We start from the raw sequence: 12,159 nt of genomic DNA, 5'->3' as shown, positions 1-12,159 counted from the left end.
CCAAATTAATTAAACATAGAGAACATTAGAATGAACCCTCGTGTGTACCCATTATCCAGATTCATATTTATCAGGATTTGCCACAGATGTTTGTAGGTGAAAGGATAGATGGGGTGATTTCTCTTCTCTTTATTGCTGATTTTATAGCACATGGCATTTCACCCCTACTTACTTCTGTGTACATCTATTTTTTAAAGTTTATTCCTGTATAACCACATGCTGTTATCAGCCTGACAAAATATAAAATAATTCCTCAGCATCCTCCGATTCCCATCTGTAGTCTCATCGCCCCGATTGTCTCCCAGGTGCCACTTTACACAGTTTATTCCCGTTCGATTCACCCCAGGGTCACGGATCAGTTACTTTAATCAGGAGCTTTCCACACTCTCCCGGCCTCCTATTCTCAAGCCAGTGGCTTGTTGCAGAAACCAGGTCATCTGTTCCACATGCCGGAAGCAAGCCCTTGTGGTGTCATTTAGTTTATTCCTCTGCCCCTCACATGTCCTACAATGGGAACTGGGCCCAAGAGCCTGGACTAGATTCAAGTTAGACTTTTTGGCGAGAAAACACCATAGACGTTGCAGGAAGCGTTGTGCTGCCTCCCATTCGGGGGCCCACGATGTCTGGGGGTCTCAGTTTTGGTGATGCCAAGATTGTTCAGTGAGGTCAGGCTGTGACAGACTGACGCCCGCATTGTCAAGTTCCCCATCCACTTTCCTCCAGTGGTTTCACCCACTGAGGATAGTTGCCCAAGGAAGTATTTCATCAGGGACGGCAAAAGGGTGACGTTGCTACCTTCCCTCCACATTTGTCGGCCGAAAGAAATTCTTCTGTACGACAGTTTTCCCTCATCAATTAGAGCGCTTTCGTTGTCCTCAGATACAATTACGGGAAAAGCAAGACAAATGTTTATTTTTTTCTTTTAACTGCAACTTATAGAGCAAGAAGTTGTTACCCTTCTAGGAATTGTATTACTATTTCTAAAACCCTTCTCTGTTTGCATTTTCCTTACAGTAGATCTAACCCATGCTTTTAATTTTTTGAACCTTTTCTTAAGTGGTTTGTGTTTATCAATGGAAGGGCCAACATATCTAAAAATGAGAATGCTGTCTGAAAGAGCACCGTCAAATGGGTTCAGACACACGTGTGTGTGAATTTAAAGTTACGCCTGTCCTTCACAGCTCTGCTCGAAGGCCACGTCCTGCAGGCAGCCTTCCATCTGCCCATAATGTGAACGCTCCTGCAGGCTGCCTTTCCTACTAGAGCAATAGATGCTGCTGTCTTACCCTCTTCTCTGAATTCTTCCCTCATCTTTCCCACGGTGACCAGCAGGGCGCTTTGCACGAAATAGGGGTTCAGCTTCTGTTTATTGGACATCCTGAAAGCTATTTCAAATCTTCAAATGTACGTTATAACTGGAGTGACCAAGTGACTTGATCAAAGCAGACTTGGAAAAGATTGAATGTTACTTGATCTTATCAACTCATTTGGCATCATGAGATGGTCTGATGATCCCAACCGGTCCTTTTTCAGGAAGCGACCGGGAGGCTGTCCACGCGTATTGAGTGCCTGCAGTGTGCCAGGGGTTTTCGTGTTTGTTTAACTCAGACTGTGGCCCAGCCAAATAGGTGTTTTGCATGTGAGAAAACAATTCACGTGGGAAATAACAGCCAGTTCTTGTGTCCCAGTCTCCCAGGCTCCTGCTCTTCCTACCTGTGCCAGCCCAGCCTGCAGGGGTGGGGGCTATTGTTTGGTGAATTGAAAAATACCTCCTGTCGACATCACAGTTTCCCGTTCAGCCTGAACTGTTTGCAGGATATTTAGGTAAAAGTACTGATCATGCAGCTCTAGCCTGGGAAACTTGAGGGAGAGCGGAGTGAGGGACACCCACACTTTCAGCATATGTCAGATATATTTAGCCACTTAATTTAATGGAAGACTTAGTGTGATATTTAAACTTAACCTCCCACAAAAGTAGATTTTATGTATTTATAGAACTGGAGCATTATATTGCTGATTAATTAAAAATTAAACTGGAAAAGCTGTAAAGGAATTTCAAGTGATGGGACAGCAGTTATAACTGGAGATCTTGGTGAAGTTATTAACATTTTTATTGTTTAGAACTAATCACTTAATTTGGGAGTGGTGGTAAGGAGAGATTTATTGGTCGAGAAGGCCTCACTCAAGTAGATGGGAGAATTAATTCTCAAAGCCATGGTAAGAGAGCCCAAAATTCAGGCATCTACATACCCAGGGAAGGGAGAGTGGATGAGGCAAGAGGGTGGTGGGGACTGTAGACAGCCAGGCACCCAAAAGGGGTCCAAGGAAAAGTGGAAATTTCTGAAGTACCTTTTGGAGGTGTGTCTGTGTGGATGTGGCAGGGAGAGAAGGGTTTCCAGTGGGCTAGCACTCAGAGTAAGCTTGTTTTTTTTTTTTTCCTCTTTTCTTTTCTATTTCTTTTTCATTTTTTCTTATAAAGCCAAATAGCCCAACCCATGTTGAGTTTTCTGATAGCCAAAGTTCAAGGAATCCCTGACATTCATCCATGTTTTCTGGAGCCTCAAGCCCTCGCCCAGCCCACTCCTACTTATGCTCACCTTTGGCTCTCTGTGGGCAGGAATGCCTTTTGAGTCAGAGCATCATGGTTAAGCTCTTTTATTCTTTAAAAAATGCTGCACAGAGCTATTAGAGCCCTGGCATGCAGGGTTTTCCAAGGCACTCACCAACACTCACCCTCCGAGCCTTCTGTTCCACCCCCTTGCCAACCACGGTGACTATGCAGTCATCTCACTTCCTCCATTCCTGCCCCCGGGCTGCTGCGTGTCCTGGAGGACAGCAGGTGACTGGGCTGATGGTCTTGTGTACATTTGTGCTCCAGCCTCCTCTGAACTCTGGAAGCATCCCGCCATCCTCCCTGCCCACTGCCCCCCCCCCCCCCACCACCACCATTCCCTCCTTCACCACCATTCCCTCCTTCATTCCTTGACTGACTAGAGTAACTGCCCTGGGCCCCCTCCTACCTCAGCTCCCCACCCCACCTGAGGCCTGTCTGGAGGACTGAGCCTCTGTTGGGGAACAGCGTCAGTTTCCTCCTCCAGACCTAGGAGGTCTCCTCCTCTTGACCAGGAGGGAGCTGGCTCCTTTGCCTTCTTCCCTGGCCACCTCCTAGTCAGTCAGTCTGACTCTCCCACCCTTGCTCGGCCCCAGTCTTTCCTTTCCAACTGGCTTTTTATTTCCTTGTCTCTCTTAATACCCTTAGATTAAAAAGCAAACAGCACTTAATGGGAAATTATAAACAGCAGCTCTAGCCCTGCTTCTTTAGGAATTTGAACAAATAAACCCTTTTTGGTATCTTTCTCTCATCCCCCCTTCCTGTAAAATACCTGGTGTTTGCATATCTTCTGAGTGGTAATTAAGGTGACCATATTACTTACTGTCCAGACCAGGGCACTTGAAAGAGAAGCAGACGACTATAATAATTACTTTGGGCCCTATCTGTGTAGCTCCGTTGTTGTCCCAAAAAGATTAAAAAAAACAAGCTTACTCTGAGTGCTATCCCATTGGAAATTCTTCTTCTCTCCCTGCCACATACACACAGGCACACCACCAAAAGGTACTTCAGAAATACACCAAAGTTGTGGATTCGATCCCCAGTCAGGGCACATACAAGGATCAGCCAGTGAATACATAAATAAGTGCAACAACCAATCAATCTCTCTCTCCTCCCTCCCTCTCTTCCTCTCTAAAAGCAATCCATCAATAAAAAAAAAAATAATAATTGCTTTGGGACAACAGATTTAAACTTGGATTGGCCATATGCTCACCCTAGTGATAGTCCAAGTTCTTTCACAGTTTGTTGATGTGCCTCAAATCACTAGCGATAGGAGCTAACATTGACTGAGTCCTTAGCTATGAGCCAGAGTGCGGGTAGTCGCGGAAGATGGCCCTGATCGCAGGCCAGGCCTAGGGAACGTACCTGCGCATGAATTTCATGTGCCGGGCCTCTAGTAATAATAACAGCAGCAGCAACACTTGCTGAGTCCCAAGAATGTGGCAACTGCTCTGTTGGGCCCTTCATATACATTCTCTCTGATGGGTAGCGAGCCCCACAGGCTGATATTATAACTGCTTTACAGAGGCTCAGGGAGACTTCCACTGAAGGCCACCCAGCTGACATGTGTTGAAGCCAGGATTTCATTCATGTTCTCTTCATTCATTGATCGGATATTTGACTACCTGTTTATGTCAGAGACTGTGCTAGGAGCAGTGGACATTGACACGGACGTGGCTCATGGTCTGATGGGGTAGGCAAATGTTGACTCCAGGTCTGTTGGACCATGACCTACTTTCTTCCTCACTTTCAATTTTCCCTGCAAAGGTTTGCAAAAGGAATTTTATGGTGCAAAGTTGCAGATCTACAGAAAAATTGTAAAGAAGACAATGGGACGCCTGTATACCCTTCACTTGGATCCATCAATTCTTAACATTTGGCCATGCTTGTTATTGGGGTTTTAGGAGCTGGGGAATTCCATCCTGATGGTGTCAGACCCGGCAGCCTCAGGGTCTCAGCTCATGGCTCTCCTCTACAGATACAGGGTTTTTGGGAAGAGCTTCATACTGAGGAGATCAGTTCAGAGTTAAAGTCGCCAGGACACTTTGTATTCATTTCCTGCCCTTTTCTATCTCAGTGCCGTTATCACACTGAGGAAAGTTAACTGCAATTCCACAATTTTATTTCAAGTTCATATTGAGCTTTCCTTGCTTGTTTCTAGTGTGTATGTATGGGCGTGTGTATGGGCGCACACACACACGTTTACATAGAGGGCTTTTACTCTTTTTCCAGGATCCAATTGGGGTCACACATTTGGTGGATATGTCTCTTTAGCCTCTTGAAATGCAATGTAGCACTCCATTCCCCATCCCTCACCACACACACCTTCATAATTGTTCAATGATACTGACTTTTTAAAAAATCTTTATTGTTGAGATGATTACAGATGTCCCTCTATTTGCCTCCCATTGCTCCCTTCCACCTGGTTCCGACCCCGCCCCAGGCCTAACCCACCCTGTTGTCTGTGTCCATAGGAATGCATATATGCATATAAGATCTTTGTTTAATCTCTTCCCTCCCCATCACCCCCCTTCCCTCTGAGAATCGTCAGTCTGTTCCATTTCCATGCCTATGATTCTATTTTATTCACCAGTTTATTGTATTCATTAGATTTCTTATTTATTTTGATTTTTAGATTCAATTGTTGATACGTATGTATTTGTTGCCATTTTGTTGTTCATATTTTTTTTTTCTTTTTCTTCCTCTTCTTAAAGAATGCCCTTCAGCATTTCATATTATACTGGTTTGGTGGTGATGGACTCCTTTAGCTTTTTCTTGTCTGTGAAGCTCTTTAACTGACTTTCAATTCTGAATGGTAGCTTTACTGGGTACAGTAATTTTGGTTTTAGGTCCTTGCTATTCATCACTTAGAATATTTCTTGCCTCTCCCTTCTGGCCTGCATAGTTTGTATTGAGAAATCAGCTGACAGTCGTATGAGCATTACCTTGTAGGTAACTAACTGCTTTTCTCTTGCTGCTTTTAAGATTCTCTCTCTGTCTTTTGCCCTTGGCATTTTAATTATGATGTGTCTTGGTGTGGTCCTCTTTGGATTCCTCTTGTTTGGGGTTTTCTGCGCTTCCTGGACTTGTAAGTCTATTTCTTTCACCAAGTAGGGGAAGTTTTCTGTCATTATTTCTTCAAATAGGTTTTCAATATCTTGCTCTCTTCTTCTGGCACCCCCATAATTCGGATGTTGGTATGCTTGAAGTTGTCCCAGAGGCTCCTTACACCATCTTCACATTTTTAGATTCTTTTTTCTTTTTGCTCTTCTGGTTGGGTGTTTTTTTGCTTCCTTATATTTCAAGTCATTGATTTTATTCTCAAAATCCTCCACTCCACTTTTGAATCCCTGTATATTACTCTTTATTTCAGTCAGTGTATGCTTAATTTCTAACTGGCCCTTTTCCATTTTTTCGGAGGTTTCTAGAAGATTCTTGAATAACCTTATAACCGTGGTTTTGAACTCTATATCCAGTAGTCTGCTCTCTTCCATTTCTTTCATTTGCAACATGCGTCCCTGTCTCCGCATTTTGGCTGCTTCCCTGTTTGTTTCTATGTATTGGGTAGAGCTGCTATGTCTCCTTGAGTTGGTAGAGTGGCCTTGTGTGGTAGGTGTTCTATAGGGCCCAGTGGCACGGCCTCCCTAGTCACCTGAGCTGGGAGCTCTAGGTGCACTCCGTTATGGGTTGTGAGCAGTCTTGTTGTAGTTGAGACTTGATTGCTGTTGGTGTCACTGGGAGGAATTGACCTCCAGGCCAATTGGCTGTGAGGACCAGCTGCGACTACAGTGGGAGAGCTGGAGACACCCCTATGGAGCAGGACTTGCTTCAGTGGGGCTTTGGTGCTCCTTGAGTGTGTCACTTATGGATGTTTGGAGTTGTAATCTGGTATGGTCTGACATTGACAGCTGGGTACCTTGGCTCTTGGATCTCCAGGGAAGTGCAGTGTCAGCCACTGCCTGGGGCCACCCAGCAGGAGCTACAGGAAGATCTGCAGATTCCTCCTCTTTGTATAGGGTTTGGGAATGCCCAGATGAGGCCCAGCTATGAAGCAAGGCAGGCTAATGCTGGTGCCGGGTCTTGGGCCTTTTATTGATAGGTTTGGGGCTCCCTGACCCAGCTGCAGTTTGTTTGAGAGATTTTTACCCTGAGCAAAGAAAGCCATTCATATGCAACAGCTGTTGCATACAGCTTGGGTGGGGTTATAAATTGGATGAGGCAGGGTCTTAGGGAATCACCAGGGTGGAGCAAACAGAAATGGCTGCCAGTCAGCCCTGCGACCAGGGAGGTCCCAGCATAGGAACAGTGATCCCTGCGAGCACCTCCATCTGGGAGAAAGCTGCCCTCGAGTTCCTGCCCCAAGGCCAGACAATCCAGTTCCTCCTCATATGTGTCTGTGTTTCCCAGAGCCTCGCCCTGGTGCTGGAGCTCAGAGGAAGCAGAACCTTGTAAGTTCAGTTTGTGGTGCCTGCCTTTTAAAAGGAACAGCTGGGTTTCCAGTAACCTCTATGTCACTGAGCCCCAATCCGCACTGGTTTTTACAGTCCGTAGTTCTTATTGTCCGTAGGGACTCCTTTTCCCAGCTCTGGGACCCTGGGCTGGGGGGCTGGTGTGGGGCTGTGACTCCTTGCTCCTCCAGGCGGCCTCTGCAGAGACGATCTCCCTCCCGATTAAAAAAGCAGCACATGTGGGTGCCGGCCCCGTTCCGTGCCTCCGTACCTACCAGTCTCTGTGCTTTCTTCTTTACTTCTCTAGTTGTAGGCCTTCCATTCAGCCAGCTTTCCAGCAGTTCTGGATGATGGTTGTTCTGTATTTTAGTTGTAATTTTGATGTGGTTATGGGAGGTGGCAAGTACAGGCATTTACCTATCCCCCCATCTTCCGAACTCCTTTCGATAATTGACTTTGTGAGGTGTTTAGGCTGATGACCTTACAGGATATCCGACATTGTGAATGTCCTTAGAGTGGCATTTAACTTGTTACCCAATTACATTTTAATTTTTTTTTAATCCCATTTCCTGGATGCTTCTACGTCACTGTAACTGATGAGTCCATTTACTGGCCATTTCTTCTGGTTACTTGGAAGTAGCTGCTTTGGGAAGAGGGCACATGTGGGAAGAACTGAAGGAAGGGCACAGGGCTTGGGCACTGGCATGCAGTGTGTTCACTGCATTTTGTAGACTCTGAGTAACTCTGAGTTAGGTAGCAGAGGCGCTTTTGATGCTCTGGGTTCCTTTGGAATTTAAGGTTTCTCTTCCTCTTTTTTTGTGGAGCTCAGTTTGTAGTTGCCAACAGCCCTGGAGCTGGCAGACCACTTAAGGCATAATCTTTTCATTAAAAAGGGATTTAACTAATTAGATTTGACTGTCAGGCAGGTTAATTGATAACAGGAGTGGGGCTCAGGAACCCTTAAGGTTGTAGTGAGTGTCCATGAAATGTAAATCATTATAATGTCTGCAGAGGTACTTTTCATAATGAGTTTTAAAATTTGTATGTGTGCTGCCTTACTCCCAGAAAATCATATTCTTTTCAGATTCTGTGTTGTTGGTTTTTTTGTTGTTGGTCTTCTTCTGCGTTGTCTTCGTCTTCTTCATCTTCTTCATCTTCATCTTCATCTTTTCAGGTTCTTAAAAGTCCTATAATGTGTTTAGGTGTTTCAGATCCATACTCTTGTGGGGTTTTGGATTTTAGGGAGACTTAAAGCAGCAGTCACCAACTGGTGGTCCGTGAGGTCCGAAAGGTTGGCGACTGCTGACTTAAAGTATCAGCTCCTTAAATATTGCCTTATTTTTATTTTTGAAGATCCAGTAGACATGGACATGTTTTATCACATCACTTAGCTTTTACAAACAAACTTCTCAGTTCAGTTTATTACATAAATTACATTTTTTCTGCCCGGCCAGCGTGGCTCAGTGGTTGAGCACCGACCTATAAAGCAGGAGGTCATGGTTCGATTCCTGGTCGGGGCGCATGGCCCAGGTTGCAGGCTCAATCCCGAGTGGGGAGTGTGCAGGAGACAGCCAATTGACGATTCTCTCTCATCGTTGATATTTCTGTCGCTCTCTCCCTCTCCCTTTCTCTCTGAAATCAATAAAATTATATTAAAAAATTACATTTTTTCTAAAATAAACCGGAATGTTGATGAAACCAGTAATTTGGTTAAGTGTCAGAATTAGAAATAGGATGTCCCAGTGGGCAGTTGGAGCTAGGAGTTGAGAATGTTGGATTTCTTCACCTGTAATGGGTGATCTTTCTAAGGCACTTTCCCCTAATCTCCCCTTAGTTGTGTTAACAGGGAGATTGTCCTTTAAAGAACTCCTGCCTGAATATTTCTTAGTTTATCCACAGGCCCCTCCAGGTTGAATGTTGAAAAGAACATTTTAGCACCTTTGGGTTGTAAGTGTCATCGTTAGAGTACTAGGAGACATCAAGTAGGCTCCCCAAAGACCTGGTAGACAGGAGTTTTCCTGACCTGCTCATAGGTCTCCAGGGCACTTGGAGGGTCAGAGGCCAAGGAGCCTGCCCAGGGCCAGGGGCTGGCACATGCGCACCTGGGTTTGGCAGAAGGACCTGGAGCCTGTGCTCTCAACCACTGCTGAAGGACAGCAGGCGTTTGAATGGATGCTGTATAATAAGAGGCTATTTTGTCCCCCAGAAAAACTGTTTTAATTTGCCTTTTGGAGTTGTAGAGAGAAATACTCATGTAGCCCACTTCTATGTGTATCATCAGTAAAAGAAACTTGTGCATTGGAGTTTCAGTTTACAGGTCATTGACTGCACGTAAAATTGATGTGCTAGGAGTCATTACGTGGGAAATAAAAGTCAGAAATAAAGATCAGGTACTCCTGAAACTAATATTTTGTATATAGACATTCTAAGGATGTGCCTACACTACTGATTTGATAGAGGGAAAAGTACCTGATTTTGGAGGGGCTTATCCCTTTGGATATTTTCAATTATTCTCTTATGTGCTTATCAGTGATTTGATTCCCTGTTTGATTTATAAGCCTGTGGGCATAGAAAGCTAATATCATAACTGGATTCTCTGTGTGTAGAAAGCTTAACCAAAAGCAAGGCATCTGAGAAGTAAAACATCAGTCTATTTTTGGAAGGAAGAATGGTTTCATTTCCATCCTGAAATTCTTTATTTGTTAGGTGCTAAAGTGGTGGCCTACAGCTAAAACGAGATGGATAGGATTTAATCTAGATAGATCGTTTTCAGCAGTGCCAAGCATTAAATAATTTACTGCCTCCATTACATGATGCCTTATTACTAATTTTTTGGAGGGTAGGGGTTGAGAAATACTACCATGCTAAACTGCTGTGTTGTTTGCAAGATATCTGTAATGCAGAAACATTAACAAGTGTGTGCGCGGGGATGATGGGAGACTCTGAGTCTTGAAAATGGAGAAATATGTGCATATGTGTAGCATATTATATCACATTTTACACTGTGTCTCCCCACACTGTGATTTATAGATCTTTGGAGAAAGAGAGCAAGGAGGTCGGGCCTTTTAGTAAGATAGAAAAATGACCTTCCCTCCAAGACTTAGACCAAATTAAATTGGACTTGGAAATGGTTTACCCTTTTCCTCCAGGGTAAATCCTGCGAGTGTGTGCCCTGGCTGAACACCAGGGGAGGTCCATTGTTAGCACCTTCAAAGCCTATTTGAAATGTCATCAGCTTGGAACATTCCATTGGCAATGACTCCTACACCCCATTTTAAAAGGGTGCCTTGGGTAGAATGGAAATTACGCTGCCAGGCTCTTAATCCTTTTTAATAAGGGCAGCCGTTTAAGAGAGAATTATGTTGTAAGAATGAATGAGATTTGGGAGCAGCTCTGTCATCCCCGTGTTCCATTGTGACTGTCAACACCAAGTGCATTTTTATTCTGCCAACTGCCTGAGGATTTTCCTTTTTGCAAAACTTCCTTGATGAATGATAAAGTGATGGCATTTCGTGAGAGCCCTAAATTCATTGCTGCTAGGGATTGATGTCTCCGACTTAAGAATTAAGAGTTCAGCCAAGTCTTAAGGTGCTCCTGTGTGGTTGGAGTCATTGGGTAGCAGGTAGAGAATTTGAAACCTCAGAATTTGTAGCCTCATTACCCCCACTAGAGATAACCAGTTTTAATACGCACTCATGGTGCCGTGCTTAATTGTACTCAACCTTAAGTAAAGAACCTGGGAGAAGAAAGGGATATGGCCAAGTTGGGTTTTTTTCTAAGAGACAGGATTTATAGTGTTTGATTTTAGGATGTGAATTTGGAAAGTGAATTATGAATTTTTTTACATTTTGAGAAAAGATTAGAAATCTAATGGAAGATATTTAACACCTGAAGTGCCATTTTGCAACACTTTGGAAGATTTTTACATAGAGACAATTGATGTGCTTGTAGAAACCCTTGTTTATTTTCTCAAAAAAGAAAATACGCAAAGGAATATTTTGGTGTCATACAATGCATATATTTGAATGAAAGATGATAATTTCTTCAGAAATAATTGCATCACTGACTCGTTTGTCATTATTTGAATTTGTGGATTGCTATATGGAAATACACTAAACAACTTTTTAACAATCTATCACATTTGTATAGTCAGGTTTTTTTTGATATGTTGACATACCTTATCAAAATGTCATCTGGTGTTGGCCCTCTTAAATTTCGGTGGCTTAAAACACCAACAGTAGGAAAAACATAAACAGAGACAAATACACCAGGTCGAAAATGCCGTGGCGCAAATGGGACCTCTATCATCCCGGATCCCAGAATTTTGAGAAGATAAAATCTTAAGCATGAAACGATCCAGAGGCCCTGACCAGCTTTCTGCTACTGACGCGCCCCCGGGACCCTTTAATCCCCCAGTTTAGAGGATTATACTGTCAATTCGCAGAGGCTTAAACACAATGGCACATTCTGGAACTCCAGTGACTTGCATTGAGAGTGGATCTTGTGCTTTTGTTGTTTTGAGAAGCAGGTGTAAAGGATAACACGCTGGATTATCTTTTTTTAAAGCGTCTGAAAGCCAATCCCCCTTCCTCCTTCCCTTTCCTCTCAGTGCTTGTGTATCGCCTTTGATCAGGTAATTCTCAGGGCTGGACCTAGGGCGGCTTAGAGAGGCCCTGGGCTCAGCTCTCCGGCCGGCTTTCCACGCTTACCCTCCCCACCAATTAGTGCTAATGAACACGCAGAGCTTGTGAAGGCTGAGTGTTCACGGTGTTGCCGGTGACTCCTTTCCTAAACTGTGCGGTGTCTAAGGGGAGAACGGTTATTTCCAGCCCACCTTGTGGGAATACAAAGGTAGTTTTCCGATTCTGTACAGATTAGATAATTCCCTCCAGGCCAGCATGCAGAACCTGAGCATCTATTGCAAGGTAACAGTAATTGTACCCAGGTGTGTGCTCAAGTTTCTGCTGTAGCCAACAAAAGGGGCACGGCTATGTGTGTGATAGCCCAAAAGTCTGTTTATCACAGCTGTTCGTCAAACTGAAGTTTCAGAGATTAACAATTTGTGTCTCAGGACAAAAGAACTTTCTTAATCATCTAAGA

At 44.1% G+C, this 12,159-nt stretch overlaps 1 protein-coding gene across 2 annotated transcripts in view; it reads left to right on the top strand.

The window, feature by feature from the left end:
* AUTS2 (AUTS2, activator of transcription and developmental regulator) overlaps nucleotides 1-12,159 on the top strand; it is a 172,413-nt gene that overhangs the window by 102,802 nt on the left and 57,452 nt on the right. The window lies entirely within an intron of this gene.

This window comes from Myotis lucifugus, unplaced genomic scaffold (assembly GCF_000147115.1).
Source record: "Myotis lucifugus unplaced genomic scaffold, Myoluc2.0 scaffold_45, whole genome shotgun sequence".
In the NCBI taxonomy this organism is placed as follows: Eukaryota; Metazoa; Chordata; class Mammalia; order Chiroptera; family Vespertilionidae; genus Myotis; species Myotis lucifugus.
The sequence above is the reverse complement of the archived record's forward strand: the minus strand, read 5'-3'. Positions and strand labels throughout refer to the sequence as shown.